The sequence below is a fragment of the Penaeus monodon genome, chromosome 4 (genome assembly GCF_015228065.2).
Source record: "Penaeus monodon isolate SGIC_2016 chromosome 4, NSTDA_Pmon_1, whole genome shotgun sequence".
Lineage (NCBI taxonomy): Eukaryota > Metazoa > Arthropoda > Malacostraca > Decapoda > Penaeidae > Penaeus > Penaeus monodon.
This window is the reverse complement of record NC_051389.1, coordinates 2826035-2846034: the sequence shown is the minus strand read 5'-3', so window position 1 is coordinate 2846034 and position 20000 is coordinate 2826035. Positions and strand designations below refer to the sequence as shown.

The following is a 20000-nucleotide window of genomic DNA, read 5'->3' as shown; positions in this document are numbered from 1 at the left end:
TATTTCCAAGTGACAGACACCAAGTTTTTCTCTTTCTCCATATTTGAAAATAACGATACGTTCGTAATATTAGTAAGTATCGCGGTCATCAAGCAACTAGCATTTCGATAGGCAACTAGCATTTAGATAAAAAAAAATATATATATAGGCATCCTATGTTTAAGAACAATGGTGCTTGTTGAGATGATACGCTTTACTACCCATATCAGTGTGAGCAAGATATCAGTGCGAAGATATTATGTAAAAGATGGACTGACATTAAAGCATGAAAAAGATAAACATGATGGCTTTTTCCATCACGGTATGACACAGCTATCAACACATTAATACCCCGACTGCGGGCATTCCACCACCAATTCGACCCTATCTAAAATCTCAATCGTTAAAGTGTTAGTCATGCGAACAGCCTGGTGATCAGCTATCCGCATATCCGTATCTCATCAAAGATTAAAAAATTCATCGTAAACTGATGGCAAGACACGGATGGTAGTATGATAATTCCTCGCTGGACACAATGCAGTAAAAATCTCGACGCACAATATACACGGCGACCATCAGGCTGAGGTCTCGATCAATGAACGAGGTAATGTGAACATTTCCTAATCTTAATGCATACTGTTGTTAAGTCGTGTAATGTAGAATGTGCAGAATGAATAGTGATTTAGAGGGACAGAACAGTAATAATCGGAAATATGAGAGATTAATGTGTTTTTTTTAAACTTTGATATAAGGCTGGGGTATGCTTTTTCATGGTGACGAGACCGAACACGTTGTAGAGAAAAGCGTTAAAGGCGAATTTTTGACCAAAATGCGACATTCTTAAGAATTTTAAGAGCTGAGTGCGGTCTAACATTTAAAAAAGGCGCCATTCTATACTGAAATATATAGGAAATGAAATAAGTGAAAAATAGTCAATGAATACTTATAAATTATGAGTGAAAATGAAGACGCAAATTGATAATTATATTATCAAATATATAAGAAACTAAACAGAAATAAGTAAAATCGCTTTAAATGAAAATATCACTGCAATAAATAAATGATTATAAATATGTAGAAAATATATCCCGTTAACTTAACTGTTATAAATTTAAGATACGTTAAACGAAGGAAAATATAATCTTTATTTAAAAATAAGTCGCTTATTACTAATATCACCTCAATGACGCCGACATTAATTGATTTAAATAAAACATAACCTATTTGTGTAAGTAACATCATTATATGACATAATCGGCTAAAAGACTAACAAATGAGTTATGTCACCCTAGAACATAATGTAAAATGTATTCGCTACTTAGCTTTACAAATCTTTTATTACAGAATCTGACAGTTACACCACTTGTCATTTTTCCTCGTTGACTCACAGGCCAGTCTCATACAATTCAGTAAGTGTGGTAAAGTGACATAATTTCGTAATGGCAGCGAAGCCACTCAATTAAAGACTGAGATAAGCGCGATAACGGAATTCGAAAACCTCGTCGGATCAATGGCGTAACCGACCCTCCTTCCGTGACTTATAGTTCTCCTCCCTTATTTATTCATTTATTTATTTCTAATTCAAACTACTTAGTCCCGATATCCCTTCTCTTCATCAAACACACCCATTAGTAGAAGAAGAAGAAAAAGAGACAGCAGAAGAATTTTAAAAGATAAAAGAGTATGGGAATATATAAAAAAACACATAAAAATAAATATATATAAAAGACAAGATAATAGAAAAAATAATAAAAAAGAGAAGTATGTGAATATATAAAAAACCCACACACAAAAAAGAAGAAGAAGAAGAAAAAGAAAACGAAAATACATAATAAATCGAGCATGCCACACGTCGCGCAAATGTGGCTCCGCTCTAGCCGCGGGGGGAGGTTGGCGCGGCCGCCCACAGATGGCTCTGGCGTCGCGCCGGTCCAACCCCAAGAGCCTCCCTTCTGCTGCGGCGCTTGCAAGGCTCTCTCTCTCTCTCTCCCCTGGGCGCTCTTTCGAGGGACAGGGGCCTTGGCGGGAGATTCGGCGCCGTGACTCTGCGCTCGGGACGAACAGGGCGCCGCCGGGGATGTGAAGAAGGGGCCGCACGGAGGCTGTGTGGCGTGGTCGAGGTAAGTGAGTTGACAGGCAAAGCGACGATGCGGTAATCAATAAGGGGGAGGAAAAGCCTTGGGTCGTTCTTGTCCCTCTCCCTCTCTCTCCCTCTCTCCCGTCTTATTTTCTTCGTTTTTGTGTTTTTTTTTCTGGGCCCGAAGGACCCGGGCACGAAGGAGGGAGAGAGAGAGTCGCGTCCGGGCGTCGTCTTCGCTAAGAAAGGGGTGGGGGTCCTTTTAGTGCAGGGAGAGGCGGCGAAAAAAGGGCGTCGCTGACTCCCAAAAGACACCGGATTTGACTAGTTTTTTTTTACTTCGGCGGAGGAGTGATCAGCTGTGCGTCGGGGCGTCGGGCACTGGACAATATTCCTCGACTGCAGGCACGTCAGGAAGGGGGGGGGGGAGGTTTGGCCGACCTGTCAGATGCATGTCAGGGAAACAGGCACGAGGGAGGGTTAGAGGGAAGAGGGGAGGAGAAGGGAAGGAAGGGAGGGAAAGAAGGAAGGAAGGAAGGAGGGAGGGAGGGAGGAAGGAAGGAAGGAAGGAAGGAGGGAGGAAGGGGAAGGAAGGAAGGAAGGAGGGAAGGGATGAAGGAGGGAAGGAAGGAAGGAAGGGAGAGAGGGGTAAAAAAGAGGGTATAGGAGGGAGGTAGGAAGGAAGGAGGATAAAAAGGGAGGATGAGAGAGGAGTCGATAGTAGGGGGAGATGAATTCACGAAGGAAGGGAATGAAGGAATAAGCTAAATAATCGGGCAAAATGTGGAATTTATCGGCCCGACATGCCGGCAACCTGTCTGCGGAAAAAGGTTAAGAGGCATTTTGACTAAAGTCGCAAGGTGAGCGGGTGAGTCAGTGAGTCAGAGTGAGCGCTAATGAATTATATTTTTGTGAGTGACAGAGAGTGAGAGTGAGAGAGTGAGAGTGAGAGTGAGAGAGAGAGAGAGAGAGCAAACAAGCGTGATTGCTGTATGAATGAACGTTTTGTTTATTTATTTATTGTTGTGTGTGTGTGTGTGTGTGTGTGTGTGTGTGTGTGTGTGTGTGTGTGTATATATGTGTATGTGTGTGTGTTTCTATGTCTATGTCTATGTATGTATGTTTGTATGTTGTATTTTTTTAACCATAGAAGACATGACAGGAAAAAAGATGTCATCAGAACTCTTAGCATCTTCATCTAAATACCTCAAATCCCACGTTTTCTCTCGAGGGATAAAAGGCATGAGTCTTCAGTGCTACCCGGTGTGTTGGTTGCCATGTCGCCCCTTACGCTGGAATTTCGTGAGCATGTCAACCCTTTTTCTTTCTCTCTCTCTCTTTCCAATCCTTTTCTACATTCCATTTCCTTTTCGATTATCGTTTGTTGTGATTGTATATTTCGTTTTTAAGTTTTTTTTTTTCACACGTCTCTCCGCCGACCCCCCCCCCCCTTATCACGACTTAGCCGCTACTAGGAGTCGGTATGGGATCGTCCTGGTCGCTCGGTTGCCATACGTCTCGAGGATCACCACGCGGTTATAGTTCCCGCTTTTTGTCATGCCGTTGTCATACCACGAGTGTTGCCGTCAGTGAATATATCGAGCATGACATACGGCCAGAAGGGAGGTTGCCGCAGTGCTCGATTTTTTTACTATTTCTGTTATTATTATTATTATTATTATTATTATTATTATTATTATTATTATTATTATTATTATTATTATTATTATTATTATTATTATTATTTTACTTTTTATTATTATTATTTTTTTTATTAATATATATATATTTTTTTTCTTCGCCGCACCATATCGTGATCGCGGGCGGCGGTTACGCTTATCGATGACGCAAGGCAAAGAAATTCGTGTGGGAGGGACGAGGCGAAGGTCAGGTAACCCTTCTCCCTCCCCTCCTCAACCCCCTTAGTCCCATAGTCCACCAGTCCCTCAGTCCCCCCAGTCATCAAGTCCCTCACTCCCCAGTTCTTCTAGTCACCTCAATCATCAAGTCCCAGTTCTCCCAGTTCCCCCCCAGTCATCAGTCCCTCAGTCCCCAGTCCATCAGTCACTGCCGCCGCCGCCACTGGCCCTGGCGCGAGGAGGCGGAATGTGGCAGCTGGCAGGGGCGCTGGAGACGCTGCCGCCACGTTTCCTTGGGCTGGCGTGCGGTCGGCGGTCACGGTCGCGCTGCACGCTGGTCCAGCCTGGTTCGTACGAGATCGCGGTGGGGGAAAATGTTTTTTTTTTGTATGGAAAAAGTGATTGGTATTTTTTTGCATGGAAAAAGTTTTTTTTTTTGGAGGGGGAAGTTTATTTTTTATTCAAAATTTGATTGGATAACTTTTTTTTAAATTGAAAATGTGATAAGAAAGGAAGTTCCGTTGTGATTAGTAAGAGTTTAATCATTCATGTCTGGAAAAAAAAGTCGGCATTACACCAGAGTTGTTATTGTATATAAAAAATATGGCAAATGATAGCTGTCACTTTCCGGACAGACAGATCGTTTGTGGAAATTGTTTATAGAAAATCCTAATCGAAAAATAAATCTTTAGTTGATTCATCACATCTTGATCAAATTATCTGAGAGAAAAGCGTGTTACATCAGAATTATTATGGTTGATGACGAGCTATAACAAAAGGCAGTCGTCCTACAGCTGACTTTACGTGTTACTACAATGGCTGTTGCAGTCTGCGTATTTTCAGACGCAGACGTACAATAATCCTGGCTTAAGTAATTATGGATTTTTTCATGACTCAGAGCTTGACTTTTACAACCACCACTTTTACAACACGAGGAATTCAACGAAAGAAAATCTTTGGAGTCTTATATACACTTATATGTATGTATATATTACTTTGTATATGTAAGTAGAATGGGTATATACATGCATATATATATATATATATATATATATATATATATATATATATATATAATATCTATCTGTCTATATCTACCTATTTATCTCCCTACCTACCTGTCTATCTACCCATCTATCTACCTATCAGTCAGTCTACCTATCTATCAATCAATCTACCTACCTACCTACCTACCTACCTACCTACTTACTTACCTACCTACTACTTACCTACCTACCTACCTACTACCTACCTACCTCCTACCTACCTACCTACCTTAAACCCTATCCTACACTACTCTACTGTGCCGCCGCCCCCACTTTGGCCCCCCCCCCCCCATTCCGGGGCCCGCGGGGGGGAAAAAAAGGAGGGGGGGGGGGGGGGGGGGGGGGGGGGGGGGGGGGGGGCCCCCCCCCCGGAAATTTTTTTTTGGGGGGGTTTTTTTTTTTTTTTTTTTCCCGGGGTTTTTTTCCCCGGGTTTTTTTTTTTTAAAAAAAAACCCCCCCCCCTTTTAAAAACCAAAAAAACCCCCCCCCCTTTTTTTTCCCCCCTTTTCCCCGGGCCCTTTTTTTGGGCGGGGTTTTTTTTTTTTTTTTTTTTTTTTTTTTTTTTTTTTTTTTTTTTTTTTTTTTTTTTTTTTTTTTTTCCCCCCCCCCCCCCCCCCCCCCCCCCTCTCATTTTTTTGGGGGACCCAAAAAGGGGGGGGGGGGTTTCCACCCGGGGCCACGTGGCCATGGCGACAGAACCGGGGGGGAAATCTTTTGGGAGAAAAATGAAAATATGTATTTTAGCAAATTAAAAGGGATTTATAAAAAGTTATATTATTAAAATTGATAGGAAAATGGGTAAAATAAAAGTGACAAGGGAACGTGGAAGAAATTTTAAATGTATGTCACAAAAGTCGATTGGAACCGGGGATGGGGAAAAAAAATTTGGAAATGGGGGGTTTGGAGAGACTGTTGGGAAAGGGTTTGAAGTTCGAAAAGATCAGGAAAGTTTTAATACGAGAGTGGAAAAATAAGGAAGAAGGAACAAACGTTATTAAGGAAATTTTCAAGCTGAGAAAGAGAAGGCTTGTGCAGTGAGTATTTCTTAAGATAGAGGGAAAAGAGAAGAATAGGGAAAGAGAAGAAGGTGAAAAGGGAGAAAGAGGAATAAGAAGGGAAAATTTGAGGAGAATAAAGAGTAAAAGATGAAAGAAGGGAAAAAAAAAAAGAAACATAAAATAAAGGGAAAAGGACGGAACAAATCCCCAAGAATTCCCTTTTATCAAAGAGATCAGGAAAAAGAAAAACCAAAGGGGAAAAAGAAAAAGGGCAAGGAGGATGGAGATGGGAGAGAAGGGAGGGGAGAGAGGGAGAAAAGGGGAGGAAAAGGTTAAAGGAGGAGGGAGAAGGGAAAGAAAAGAGGAAAGAAATGGAAGAGAAGGCATGAGGGAAGTTAAAGGGAGAGGGGAGAGGAAGGTGAGATGGACGAGGGGGGATGAGCTTAGTGAGGGGGAGGAGCGGGCGGAGGAAGGGGGAACGGGAGGAGGGACGGGGAATAGGTGGAGGAGAGAGAAGGAGGGGAGTACGGGAAACTAGGAGATGAGAGGAGAGAGGGAAGGGGAAGGGGATAGGGGAGAGAGAGAGAAAGGGAGGGGGGAGAGAGAGGAGGAGGAGGAGAGAGAGGGAGAGAAGGAAAAGGGAGGAGGAGGGAGGGAGAGAGGAGAGAGGAGGGAGGAGAGAGAGAGAGGGGGAGGGAGAGGAGGGGGAGGGAGAGAGAGGGGGGAGGAGGAAAGGGAGAGGAGGAGAAAGAGAGAGGAGAGGAAGAGAGAGAGGAAGGGAAGGAGAGAGGGAGAGAGAGGGACGGGAGGAGAGGAGAGGAGAGAGAAAGAGGGGGAGAGAGAAAAGGGAGGAGAGAGAGGGGAGAGGAGGGGGAGGAGGGAGGGAGGGAGACGAGGAGAGGGGAGGATGAGAGAAGAGGGGGGAAGGGAGGGGGAGGGAGAGAGGGAGAGAGAGAGAAAAAGAGAGAGAGAGTGAGAGAGTGAGGAGGAGAGGAGAGAGGGAGAGGAGGGAGAGAGGGAGGGAGGGAGAGAGAGAGAGAGGGGAGAGAGAGAGAGAGAGAGGGAGGAGGAGGAGGGAGGGAGAGAGAGAGAGGGGGGGGGAAAAAGGGAGAAGAGGAGAGGAGAGGGGGGGGGGGAGGAGGAGAGAGAGAGAGAGGGGGGGAGGGGGGAGAGAGGGAGGGGGGGGAAGGGATGGGAGGGAGGGAGGGAAGAGAGAGGGGGGGAGGGAGGGAGGGAGAGGAAAGAGAGAGGAGAGGGGAGGGGGGAAAGGAGGAGGAGGAGAGAAGGGAGAGGGAGAGGAGAGGGAGGGGAGAGGGGAGAGAGAGGAGAGAGAGGAGGAAGAAAGAAGAAAGAAAGGGGGGGAAGGAAAGAAGAGAAAGAAAGAAAAGAAAAGAAAGGGGAAGAAGAGAGAAGAGAGAGAGAGAGGAGGGGGGGAAAGGGAGGGAGAATGAAGAAGAGAGGAAGAAGAGGAGGGAGGGAGAGAGGAGAGGGGAAAGGGGAGGAGAGAGGGAGGAGAGAGAGGGGAGAGGAGAGAGGAGAGAGAGAGAGGGGAGAGGAGAGAGGAGAGGAGGGAGGGGAGAGGGGGGAAAAGAAGGGAGAGAGGGAGGAGGGGGGAGAGGGAGAGGGAAGGGAGAGGGGAGAGGGAGGGAAGAGGGAGAGGAGAGAGGGAGAGGGAGGGGAGGAGGGAGAGAGGGAGGAGGGAGAGGGAGAGGAGAGGGGGAGGAGGGAGGGGAGGGAGGAGGGAGAGGGGGAGGGAGGGAGAGGGAGGGGAAGGGAAGGAGAGGGAGGGAGAGAGGGAGAGGGAGGGAGAGGGAGGGAGAGAGGGAGAGGGAGAGACGAAAAGAGGGAGAGAGAGGGGAGGGAGAGAGAGGAGAGAGAGAGAGAGAGAGAGAGAGAGAGAGAGAGAGAGGGAAATTGAGGGAAAGAGAGAAGGAGAGGGAGGGAAGGAGATAGAAGGAGAGGGAGGGAAGGAGAGAGAGGGAGAGAGAGAGAATGAAAGAAAGAAAGTAAGAACGAAAGAAAATGAATTAAAGAAAGGAAGAGAGAAAGCCAGGAAGGTTGAAAGGGGAGGAGAGAAATGAATAAATAGATAAATAGACAAATAAACAAAGAAAGAAAGAGAGAAAGGGAGAGAGAACGACTATCTTAGGGAAAAGCAAACCCGTACTTGCCGTTTGTCACGCGCGCGAATCCACGAAGGCAGGTGACACGGATGGCTGGCGGTGATGTTTGACACGGGGATGACACCCGGAATTGCTGCCACATCTGTTGTTTATATCCCCCCCCCCCCCGAGCATCAGTTTTATGTATTTATTTTTTTTTTCATTTATTTAAATTGTTTTGATTTTTATTTATCTATTTATTTATTTGTTTTTGTTATTATTATTATTATTGTTATTATTATTATTGTTGTTGTTATTATTATTGTTATTATTATTATTGTTATTATTATTATTGTTATTATTGTTATTATTTATTATTATTATTATTATTATTATTTATATTATTATTATTTTTAATTTTATTATTATTATTATATTTTATTTTATTTTTTTTTATTTTTTCACGGGTTTTTGTGAGGCATTTGAGTTTTGTTTGATTAAGGCGAAAGGGGGAAGGAGGCGTTCCCTTGGTTGCAACAGCAGGAGACCCCCCCGCAAAATGCGTTTCTGGTCTGCAACCAGGGGAAAGGGTTTCCTTCTCCCTCTTTCCTCCTCCCTCTCTCCCTCCTTGTTCCCTTTCGCCCCCCCCCCCCTCCCCCCCCCCTCTCCCCTCCCCCCCCCCTTTGTCCTTTGCCCCCCCCCCTCTCCCCCCCCCCTTCCATCCTCTCTCTCTCTCTCCTCTCTCTCTCTCCTCTCTTCTCTCTCCTTCTCTCTCCCTTTCCCTTGCCCCCCTCTCTCTCTCTCTCTCTCGCTCTCTCTCTCTTCTCTCCTCTTCTCTTCTCTCTCTTCTTCTCTCTTTCATCTATCTATCTAATTTTGTTGGTCTATCTCCTCTATCCTCTCTCTTTCTTTTTTTTGGCTTTCTTTTCTCCTTTATCTTTTCTCCCTATCTTGGGCTTTCCTCTCTTTATCTCTTTCTCCCTCTCTTTCTCATTCTCCCTCTCTTTCTCCTCTTTCCCCCTCTCTTTCTCCTCTTTCTCTATCTCTTTATCTCTTTCTCCCTCTCTTTATCTCTCTCTCTCTCTCTCTTCTCCCTCTCTCTCTCCCTCTTCCTCTCCCTCTCCCTCCCCTCTCCCTCTCCCTCCCTCCCTCCTCCCCTCTCTCTCCCTCCCTCTCTCTCTCCCTCTCCCTCCCCTCCCCCTCCCCTCCCCTCCCCTCCCCTCCCCTTAACCTTCCCCTCTTGTGTAAACTGGACCTCTCCGGCTGTGCTCTGCATCCCGCCGCGAGACGTATGTGTAATTTCTCTTGAGAATGAATTTTATGCGTTTTTTGTTTTGTTTTGTTTATTTGTGTGACTTGTTTTACTGATTGTTTGACTATATGCTTAGATGAGAGTCTCCTCGTTGGATAAAAGAGAGACTGAGAAACTAGAGACTATGGAAAGGCAGTAAATGGGAAGATAGACCAAGTGTGTGGGTTCAAGGCCGCGCGTCCCTGAAGTGACGTAACTCGAAGTCTGAAGAGGTAACGTTTATTTTTAAAAAGTAACACCTGGCTACGGCGGGAGGGTTTTTTATTTTTATTTTACAGACACGCCCACAAACACGTCTGTTAACGCCCATGTCTCCCACGCTCAGGCACACGCCCACGCTGGCACGAAAGCGTACTCCCACGGACACCCACGCCCACTGAGATCCACGCAGGACCTTCTACGCAAACACTCTGGCCGCTTAAGGTCTCGTGAGGATTTATATGTCTTGCACCTACTGACACACACGCAAAATCACACGGAAGCGAAAAGAATATACATATGCACACATGGACAGAGAGAGCGAGAGCGAGAGAGAGAGAGAGAGAGCGAGAGCGAGAGCGAGAGCGAGAGCGAGAGCGAGAGAGCGAGAGAGTGAAATTCAGTCAGTCAATCAGTTGGTCAGTCAGTCAGTCAGTCAGTCAGTCAGTCAGTCAGTCAGTCAGTCAGTCAGTCAGTCAGTCAGTCAGTCAGTCAGTCAGTCAGTCAGGTAGTTAGACAGTGAGAGAGTGAGAAACAGAGAGACAGGGCAGACACAAGCAGAGTCATAGATAAGTCCACTGGGACACACATATAATGTGTCTGCAAGTGTCTATTTTCATATCTTCCATCTCCTGTGTTCTTATATATGCTTGTCTGTCTGTCTGTCTTTCTGTCCGTCTGTCTTTCTGTGTGTGTGGTGTGTGTGTGTGTGTGTGTGTGTGTGTGTGTGTGTGTGTGTGTGTGTGTGTGTGTGTGTGTGTGTGTGTGTGTGTGTGTCTGTCTGTCTGTCTGTCTGTCTGTCTGTCTGTCTGTATTTGTGTCTGTATCGTTGGTGTACGTACGCATTGTGTGTCTATGAATCATGCATATATGTGTACCCGTTTGTCTGTTTGTAAAAGTAAGAGCAAGAGGAAAGGTGAGAGTAAGGATAAGAGCAAGAGTGAGAATGAGAGTAGGATTAAGAGGAAGGGCGAGAGTAAGAGTGGGAGTAAACGTAAGAATAAGAATAAGAGCAAGAGTGAGAAGGAGGTATTCATGCACGCACACTTAATTAATGTGAGCAGGACGCTGCATCGTTGAGCATTTGCATAGTGACGGACTGCAGTAACGTGATGGGAGCAAATAAGACGAGGAAAATATTACAGAGAAGAAAGAGTTCGTGGCATAGTAGAAGGGAGAAGAGGGATTAAACGGAGGGTGGAAGGAGGGATAAGGAGGGAAATGTACGTGGAAAAGGAAAAGTAACGGTTAGGAGTGTAAATGATGAATTAGAATTGGAAGGAGGAGCTGGTGTGGAGGAAGAGGAGGAGGAGCAAGAGGAAGAAGGAGAAGGAGAAGGAGAAGAAGGAGAAGAAGGAGTAGAAGGAGTAGAAGGAGAAGGAGAAGGAGAAGGAGAAGGAGAAGGAGAAGGAGAAGGAGAAGGAGAAGGAGAAGGAGAAGGAAAAGAAAAAGAAAAAGAAAAGAAAAAGAAGAAAAAAAAGGAGAAGAAGAAGAAGAAGAAGAAGAAGAAGAAGAAGAAGAAGAAGAAGAAGAAGAAGAAGAAGAAGAAGAAGAGAGAAGAAGAAGAAAATAATAATAATAATAATAATAATAATAATAATAATAATAATAATAATAAAAGATTAAGAGGAAGAGGAAGAAAAAGGAGGAGGAGGAGGTGGTGGTAGAAGAGGAAGAAGAAAGAGAAGAAGAAGGAAAAGAAAAGAAAATGAAAAAAAAAAAAAAGAAAAGGAGAAAAAGAAGGAAAGAAGAGGAGATGGAGGAGTGGGGAGTCGCGCGAACAAGAGGAAACCAGTTGACCGCAAGTAAACAGTTGCCATCCAATTGAATCACAGCAGTTGAGCTTTTATGATGACAATAATGCGCGTGAGTTTACAAATGATTGGGGGCCCCTTTGGAAAATTTCCCCCCGCTTTCTTTTTCCCCCTTTCCCCCCTTTCCTTCTGAAATTTCCTTCACTTTTTTTCCCCCCCCCTCCTCCCCTCACCCTCCTCTCGTCTTTTTTTCATCTTCCCTTACGTCATCCCTCCTTTATCCCATCCCTCCTTCACCCCCCTTCCCCGTTTCCCCATCTCTTCTTCACTCCCCTTCCCCTCTCCTTCCCCCTTTCACCCCCTCCCCCTTCTCCTTCCCCCTTTCACCCCCTCCCCTCTCCTTTCCCCTTTCACCCCCTCCCTCTCCTTTCCCCTTTCACCCCCTCTCCCTCTCCGTCCCTTCCCCCTCCCCCCCTTCCCCCCTTTATCTGCCCTACCCTTTTCCGTCGTGATTCGATATCCTTTGCTATACTTTCCTTCTCTTCCCTGTCTCATGGCACTGCTATAGAGGCACCTCCGCCCCCTACACTAAGCATATAATTAGCCTGGATTTGAAACACGGGGGGGGGAATGTAACGCAAAATCCGCGATGCCCGGCCCCTCTCAACTCTCCATTACTTCTCGTTCTTCCCCTCGTTTTCTCTTTTTCTTGCTTTTTCTTCCCTTTCTCGATCATTTATTTCCTTTTTTTTCTGTCTTTTTTCTTTTCCTTTTTTACCCCTTTTCTCTTTTTCTCTTAGCTTTTTTTTCTCGTCTCTTGTCTCTCCTCTCTCCTCTCTCCTCCTTCTCTCTCCTTCTTCTCTCTCCTTCTTCTCTCTCCTTCTTCTCTCTCCTTCTCTCTCCTCTCGCAGCGTCGCATTCCTCAAAAGCACTCGCAATCGGGTTATAATGAACCGCTATGAGGGAGTGTCGGAGCAGGGAAAGGTCAGCCGAACCGAGGCACCACCAGCTGGTGTGTGTGTGTGTTTTGGTGGGTGTGGTTGTGTGTGTGTGTTGTGGGGGTTTTTGTTGTGTGTGGGGGGTGGTGTGTGTGGAGAGAGAGAAGGAGAGAGAGAGAAAGAGAGAGAGAGAGAGAGAGAGAGAGAGAGAGAGAGAGAGAGAGAGAGAGAGAGAGATATTAGGGTTGGTGTGTGAGTGAAGCGTACAAACAAGAGAAAGGAATTAAACACAGGAGTGAGCACGGGAAAGGAAATAGATATGAAAAAAAAAACTTCCGATGATTTTGCAGAAAACGAGAATAGCATCAAATTCCCCGAATATTTGCCGAGGGTAATTTGAAAGGACCTTGGCGTTAAAAGTACAGGAAACCTGCAGTGATTCCCGGAAAGTTATGGACTAAGGACTTGAAAGGACGTTGCCATTCTGTCATCAAAGTCAAGGGAAGTGTAAACACGTTAGTTATAAATGAGAGTGTGCGTTATAGAGACTAGTAGGTATAGAAATCTTTTCGGAAATGAAGAAAACGGTGGCAAGGTCTCAAGGTCGTTTCCGGTCCTGTCAGAGGGGTGGGGGGGGGGTGATGGGGTTTTCAAGTTGCGTTGGGTTGGTCGGAGTTGATATGGTTTCTTATTAATTGGTATTTACTAGTTTGTTTTCTTGATTTTTTTTTTCTTTTTTTTCTGTTTTGCGTTCGGTGAGGAAATGGATGCATGGTTTATTATATTTTGTTTGGGGATTTTTTTTCGTTCATTAGGGGAGTGCGTGGCATACCTTCACCGGATGCCGATCGTTGAGGATGGGTGACGTCACTGGAGTGGGGCAGCGACGCCGGTCCTGTCAACCCCTTCTGCCTTCCCTTCTCCCTCCTCCTTCCCCCTCCTTCCCCTCCTCCTTCGCCCTCCTTCCCCTCCTCCTTCGCCCTCCTTCCCCTCCTCCTTCCCCCTCCTCCCCCCTCCTTCCCCTCCTCCTTCCCCCTGTCCTTTTTCTATCTCCTTCCCCCTGTCTATTCCCTCTGCCCTTTCTTCTCTGCCACTCTCTGTCAACACCTTTCCCTTCCATTATCCATTTTCTTTTCCTTTTCTCTCCTGTCTGGCCTATTTCATTCCTATCTTTCCCTCTCTTCCTCTCTCTCCTCGCCTTCCCTTTCCTCCGTCCCTCTCCTTTCTTCTTCTCCCCCTCTCTTCCTCTTTATCGCCCTCCCTCTCCCTTGCCCCTTCCCTCTCTCCTTCCGCCCATAGTCCAGCCTTGCCCTCCCTTCACTTCAGCTATTGTGCGCGGTGATAAGCATATCGATGCGTGATAACAGTCAAGTTCTCCCCGAGATAACATATTCCGGCGAGTCCCCGCCCGCACTCCATTGGCACTGTGGCGGTGGCACTCGCGCGGCACTAGTGGGACGAGGCTGCATGCCAGTAAGTTCTACTATCACTTGTGTTAGCATATCGTAATCGGTGTTTCGTGTCGCCTCCTTGCCGACTTCCACGCGGCGTTAAAAAGGCGTGGTGGTGCCGGGGCGTTAACGCTATTTTTGCTTGGCACTATCGCGTGCCACGATTACCTCGAGGGGGGCACTGCTCTCGCGTGATAAATTGCCGACTGACTGCGGCAGACGACGTGGCATGACCGGTGCCCGTGGCGGAGAGGGAGGAGGGGGATAAGGAAGGAAGGAGAGGAATGGAAGGAATGGGAGAAAAAGAGAGGAAGAAGGAAAGAGAGAATAGTGAGAGATTGAGGCGAGGGAGAGAGAGAGAGGGGAGAGAGAGGGGGGGGGGTGAGAGAGAGGAAAAAGAGGAGGACTGTGATAAGGAGTGCTACAAGGGAATGAAGAAGAATGAGGAAATAAGAACTGAAAGAGGAAGAAGAGGAGACGGATGAGAAGTAGAGGAAGGAAAAACAAGAGAAGGAAAAATACGGGGAAGCACCTCGCCATTACCATCAGCTGCAACATAGAATAAGATGAACGGAGAGAAGTAATAAACGAGGAACGAAGAGAAGGAGAAGAAAAAGAAAGAAAGAGGAAGAAGAAGAAGAAGGAGACTTAGTAGTAAAAAAGAGAAACGAAGGGTGGTGGACGGAAAACAAGGAATTAATATAAATAGAAAGAAACGTAATTGAAGCAGAATCTGTGTGTGTGTGTGTGTGAGAGAGAGAGAGAGAGAGAGAGAGAGAGAGAGAGAGAGAGAGAGAGAGAGAGAGAGACACGGAGAGAGAGAGAGAGAGAGAGAGAGAGAGAGAGAGAGAGAGAGAGAGAGAGAGAGAGAGAGAGAGAGAGAGAGAGAGAGAGAGAGAGAGACGGGGTATTGCAAGAGACCGAGGCCGAGAGCGAGAGAGAGACATAGAAAGTAATGCGCTCTTTATGAGCCTGTAGTAAGCGAAGGACATCGGGCGCTCGAGCTCTTAGAAAGCCGATGCACAAGTGACCTTAGGGCAGAAGATTTACCCTCAGCGTAATAGAAGCCCAGTCATTAGAGGCCGCGAGAAAGCGAGAGCCCAGGCACGCTCTGAGAAAAGTGCCGAAGCAGTGCCAGGCGAAGGTGTCGCAGCAGTGGCACGGCAGATGGCTCGGGACCCGTGATGGAGGACGACGAGCGGCGGTGCAGGTGGCCCGCGCGAGACATTGTTGGCCCAGGTGGTCGGGTCGGGGAGCAACGCCACCTGAGGCCCCGGGCAGGTTGGGGGGCGCCGATTCGTACCAGCTTTTCTCTCGATTACCTTGATATATATTTTTTCCCCTTTTTCCTCTTCTCTTCTCTTCCCTCTCTGCTCTTCTCTTCTCTTCTCTTCCCTTCCCTTCCCTTCCCTTCCCTTCCCTTCCCTTCCTTCCCTTCCCTTCCCTTCCATTCCCTTCCCTTCCCTTCCCTTCCCTTCTCTTCTCTTTTCTTTTCTTTTCTTTTCTTTTCTTTTCTTTTCTTTTCTTTTCTTTTCTTTTCTTTTCTTTTTTCTTCTCTTCTCTTCTCTTCTCTTCTCTTCTCTTCTCTGCTTTCTCTCTCCTCTCCTCTCCTCTCCTCTCCTCTCCTCTCCTCTCCTCTCTTCTCCTCTCCTCTCCTCTCCTCTCCTCTCCTCTCCCTCCCCTCCCCTCCCCTCCCCTCCCCTCCCTTCCCTTCCCCCTTTCCGTATCCTCTCCTCTCCACTCTCCTCTCCTCTCCTCCTCCCTCCCCTGCCTTTCCCTCTCCCCCTTCCTACGTTCCCCTGGCACCCCGTCCGTCTATTCACTCGCTTGGCCTTTCTGTACCTTCTACCCCTTCCTCTCATACTTTTCTTCCTCCTCTCCTCTTCCCTCTACTCCTCCTCCTCCTTCACCTTCCCTTCTATTTTCTTTATTTTGTCTCTTTGCTCTCTTTAACTCCCTCCTCGTAAGGTTTGGTACAATGAGTACAATAATAGAAGGTACTGAGAAATAATTGCTCAGGTACGTACGTGTCGGTAGGCGGAAGACTGCTCGGAAAAAATGATTTCATACTGTGTGTGTGTGTGTGTGTGTGTGTGTGTGTGTGTGTGTGTGTGTGTGTGTGTGTGTGTGTGTGTGTGTGTGTGTGTGTGTGTTTCCATGTGCCTTTCGCGCGGAAGACCCAAGAAACACGCGTTCGCACATATGTTCGCGCGACCTTAAAAGGTTGTCGCGTTCGTCACTCGCTCGCGTTCAAACGATGGCGTTTAATGAAGCAAGTTCTCGGTGACACAGTTTGCGCGGTGGCGGGAACAGCGACGGAGCGGCGACGGTAGCGATCTGTCGGGGCCGCTGCAAGTAGGATCACGCCGGGAGACATGGGGAGGAGCGCGAGGACCTGGTAAACTAACGGAGGTGGCGAGGCTGGGGGAAGGGAGAGGGAGAGGGAGAGGGAGAGGGAGAGGGAGAGGGAGAGGGAGAGGGAGAGGGAGAGGGAGAGGGAGAGAGAGAGAGAGAGAGAGAGAGAGAGAGAGAGAGAGAGAGAGAGAGAGAGAGAGAGAGAGAGAGAGAGAGAGAGAGACAGACAGACAGAAAGCAGTGTGATTGGAAGGGAAGAAAAGTGAGAGAAAAAAACTATAAGAGTGGCGGGAGAGACAGAGCGAAGAGAGAGAGAAAAAAAGCAAAGCATAATTATCTTACAGAGATGATAACTAAATAGTTCGTTTTTTATTTATTCATTTATTTGTAGAGGGTATTATTAAAAAGTGCAAGTATGTCCAGTGATAAAGAATTACAGAATTACACCAAAAATCCAATATATATAAAGTATAGTACATCATTCGTAAGATTTTTTGGTACAGATATGCTTATGTGAACACGCCACTTGGTATTTATCTTACATATTACTGATAACGCCTCTGATGTGATCTCCACGTGATAGTGGCAACACTGGTGGTGATTGTGATGGAAAGAGATCCGTGTCGTGGGTGTTTTTTGGTGATGTTTTAATTTTACCATTGGCACTGTTATGGTTGGTATTGTTTTACATTTTTGTAATTATTATTTTTGTTATTATTATTGCCTTTGATGGTGATAGTAATAGTAATGACTGTTGTTGTTATTATTATTATTATTATTATTATTATTATTATTATTATTATTATTATTATTATTATTTTTATTTTTTTATTATTATTATTATTGCTGTTGTATACTAGTGGAATGATGCGTTTCCTGCATTGGTTATCTGGGCCGGGTGGGCCTTTTTGTTGTTTGTCCTGGTCCTTCGTCTTCCCTGGGCAGGTTCGAGCCCGGTCGTTCTTCTCATCTATTCTTGTTATTATCCTCCTTTCTATTATTCTCTTCGTATCTATTCTTATTATTATTATTATTATTATTATTATTATTATTATTATTATTATTACTGTTTCTGTTACCATTATTATTGTTATTATTATTGGTGTTATTACTATTATTATTACTATTATTATTATTGTTGTTGTTGTAATTATTATAATAATGATTATGATAATAATAATATATGATAATTATTATTATTATGATTATAATATATAATATATATAACATAATAATATAATATAATAATAATAATAATAATAATAATAATAATTGGTAATAATCATTATTATCATCGTCACTATTTTCTATTTATTATCAGTATCGTTGTTTTGATAACGGTACCGATTATGAACCGGTTAATAATGCCAAGATTTTGTCGTTGTTGATATCATTATCATCATCATCATCGTTAGCAACATTTTATTTTCATCATTTTCTTCTTGATATTCTTCCCCTTTCTTTTCATTTTCTTTTATTCTATCGTCCTCACTCCCAATTATAATATCGTTATAACGTGTTATGGTATCGATGTTATTCTTATAGACACTAGGTCTCTCTCTCTCTCTCTCTCTCTCTCTCTCTCTCTCTCTCTCTCTCTCTCTCTCTCTCTCTCTCTCTCTCTCTCTCTCTCTCTCTCTCTCTCTCTCTCTCTCTCTCTCTCTCTCTCTCTCCTCTCTCTCTCTCTCTCTCTCTCTCTCTCTCCTCTCTCTCTCTCTCTCTCCTCTCTCTCCCCTCTCTCTCTCTCTCTCCTCTCTCTCTCCTCTCTCTCTCTCTCTCTCCCACCCTCTCACTCATCCTCATCTCTCCTCGCTCTACTCTCTCTCACACACACACACACACACACACACACACACACACACACACACACACACACACACACACACACACACACACACACACACACACACACACACACACGGTTTGAGTTGAAGACAATAGCCAAGATAAGCGGTATGTGGATGCATTGCGTAAAGCGATCGCTAGCTTCACATACCAACCCCCTCCACATCCCTCCCTCCCTCCCTCCCTCCCTCCTCCCTCCCTCCTCCCTCCCTCCCTCCCTCCCTCCCTCCCTCCCTCCCTCCCTCCCTCCCTCCCTCCTCCCTCCCTCCCTCCCTCCCTCCCTCCTTCCTCCCCCCCCCCCCCACCATAGACACGCACAGAGTGAATCGCGTGGATGACATTATCAGAGTCTTCAACGAGATCGGTATGTCAGCGGCGCGCGCCGTGCCGTCGATTCGGGATTCGCTATTTTGATTGTCGAGGGGGCGGGAGGGGGGGGGGGTGCATGGTACAGTTCGGTAGATTCGGGACGGTACGGATCGTGGCGCGGGTGGTGTTGCGAAGGGAACTCAGGGAGTGTGGATGGGTGATGGATGGGTGTTGATTGGGTTGGAATGGGTAGGATTGGTGGTACCGAGGGTTACGCTGGGTTGGGATTGGTAACACGGATGGCCACGGTGGATTGGATTGGGGTTGGTGACACTGATAGTCACGGTGGATTGGTAACGCTTCCTGGCTGGCTGGCTGGGTATGGGTGACAAACCGAGGAAATGGGGACTGCTGACTGATGACCATGGGATGACTACGGGTATGACTTGGGAGTGCAGCGGGAGGTGGACCTTGGTAATCGATAATGGGCAGTTGAAGGTTGTAAACGAAGCAGTATTCCACGTGTTTTTGGCCTAGTGCGTTCTCATAAAAAAGTCTCTGGGTATTTGAAGCGTGTCAGTTGTCGCGTGGGGGAATCAATCGTTGCGGCGGTGAATCTTTTTTTAACCCCTTTTGCACCTTCACGAGTCGTCGATGCCGGTTGAGTGAATAAGCCGGTTTCGACGCCAAGTGCGAAACCGAAGCGCGTGCGAGTTGCGATTCGGGACGCGAGGCCAAACCGGCGATTCGCACTTACAGGAAAGGCGAATGAGGAGGCCTCTGTGTGTGTGTGTGTGTGTGTGTGTGTGTGTGTGTGTGTGTGTGTGTGTGTGTGTGTGTGTGTGTGGAAATGTTCTTTTCTCGTTCACTGAGTTGGGTATTTCGGGCGGGGTATGGGGGAGGAGGGAAGGAAGGTGAGAGGAGTGGGGTTAGGAGTGTGAGAGGAGGCAAGCAGGAGGGGAGGGGCTGGGGTGCCTGCAGCCTCTGTATTTAAAGTTTGTTTTTTTTACTTGTTTTATTTTTATTTTTATTTTTATTATATATTTTTTTCTGTAAATTTAAGTAACATGTCACAATCTCCCTTTGGCCTTTGTGCTACTCTGACGGAATAAAGTGTGTGAGTGCATTGTGGGGTTATAATGTTTGCGTAGATTATGGAAGTCAAGAGATAAGGGAATTAAAGATTTATGAGGGGAAAGGGGGAGGGAGAGGGAGAAGTACAATGGGAGGGAGAGGGAGAGGAAGAAGAGGAGGGAAAGGGAGAAGGAAAAGGGGAGGGAGAAGGAGAGGGAGAGGGAGAAGAGGAGGGAAATGGAGAAGGAGAAGAAGAAGGAGAAGGAGAGAGAGAGAGGAAAGAGAAGGAGAAAGAAAAGGAGATTGAGAGGGAGAGGAAGATGGAGAGAGAGAGAGAACGAGAACGAGAACGAGAGACAGACACTGAGCCAGAGAAACAATAACAACAACAAAAATAAAGCAAAAAAAAAAAATTAATGTGCAGAGCTTCTGGGAACGAAAGAAAGTCGGTAGCAGTAATCATAGATTCGACCTGAGTGCTGTGATGAAGCCATGGGAAAAAAAAAGAAAAAAAGAAAAAAAAAACGATCTCGAGTCATGGGTCATTTTCTGAATAGTGTCTTTAAGGAAGGGAATTAGGAATGTGCTACTCAGTGTGGCTATTAACCCCCCCCCCCCCCGAGTGATACACGGGGGGAGGAGGAGGAGAGGGGAGAGGGAAGGAGGGGGGGGCGTCGCAAGGAGAAAGTTTTAAAATGAGTCA

At 46.0% G+C, this 20000-nt stretch overlaps 1 protein-coding gene across 5 annotated transcripts in view; it reads left to right on the top strand.

Moving 5' to 3' along the window:
* Positions 1 to 565: 565 nt before the first annotated feature.
* Positions 566 to 20000, top strand: part of LOC119568208 (putative fatty acyl-CoA reductase CG5065) — a 55541-nt gene continuing 36106 nt past the window's right edge. For 2 of the 5 annotated variants that reach the window (XM_037916640.1, XM_037916684.1), the window contains exon 1: positions 1890 to 2099. The gene's annotated coding sequence lies outside the window, so the exon portion shown is untranslated. Of the gene's footprint in view, positions 584 to 1889; positions 2100 to 13626; positions 13737 to 15982; positions 16113 to 20000 lie in introns of those variants that run through there. The other 3 variants (XM_037916663.1, XM_037916656.1, XM_037916648.1) reach the window with 3 other exon arrangements.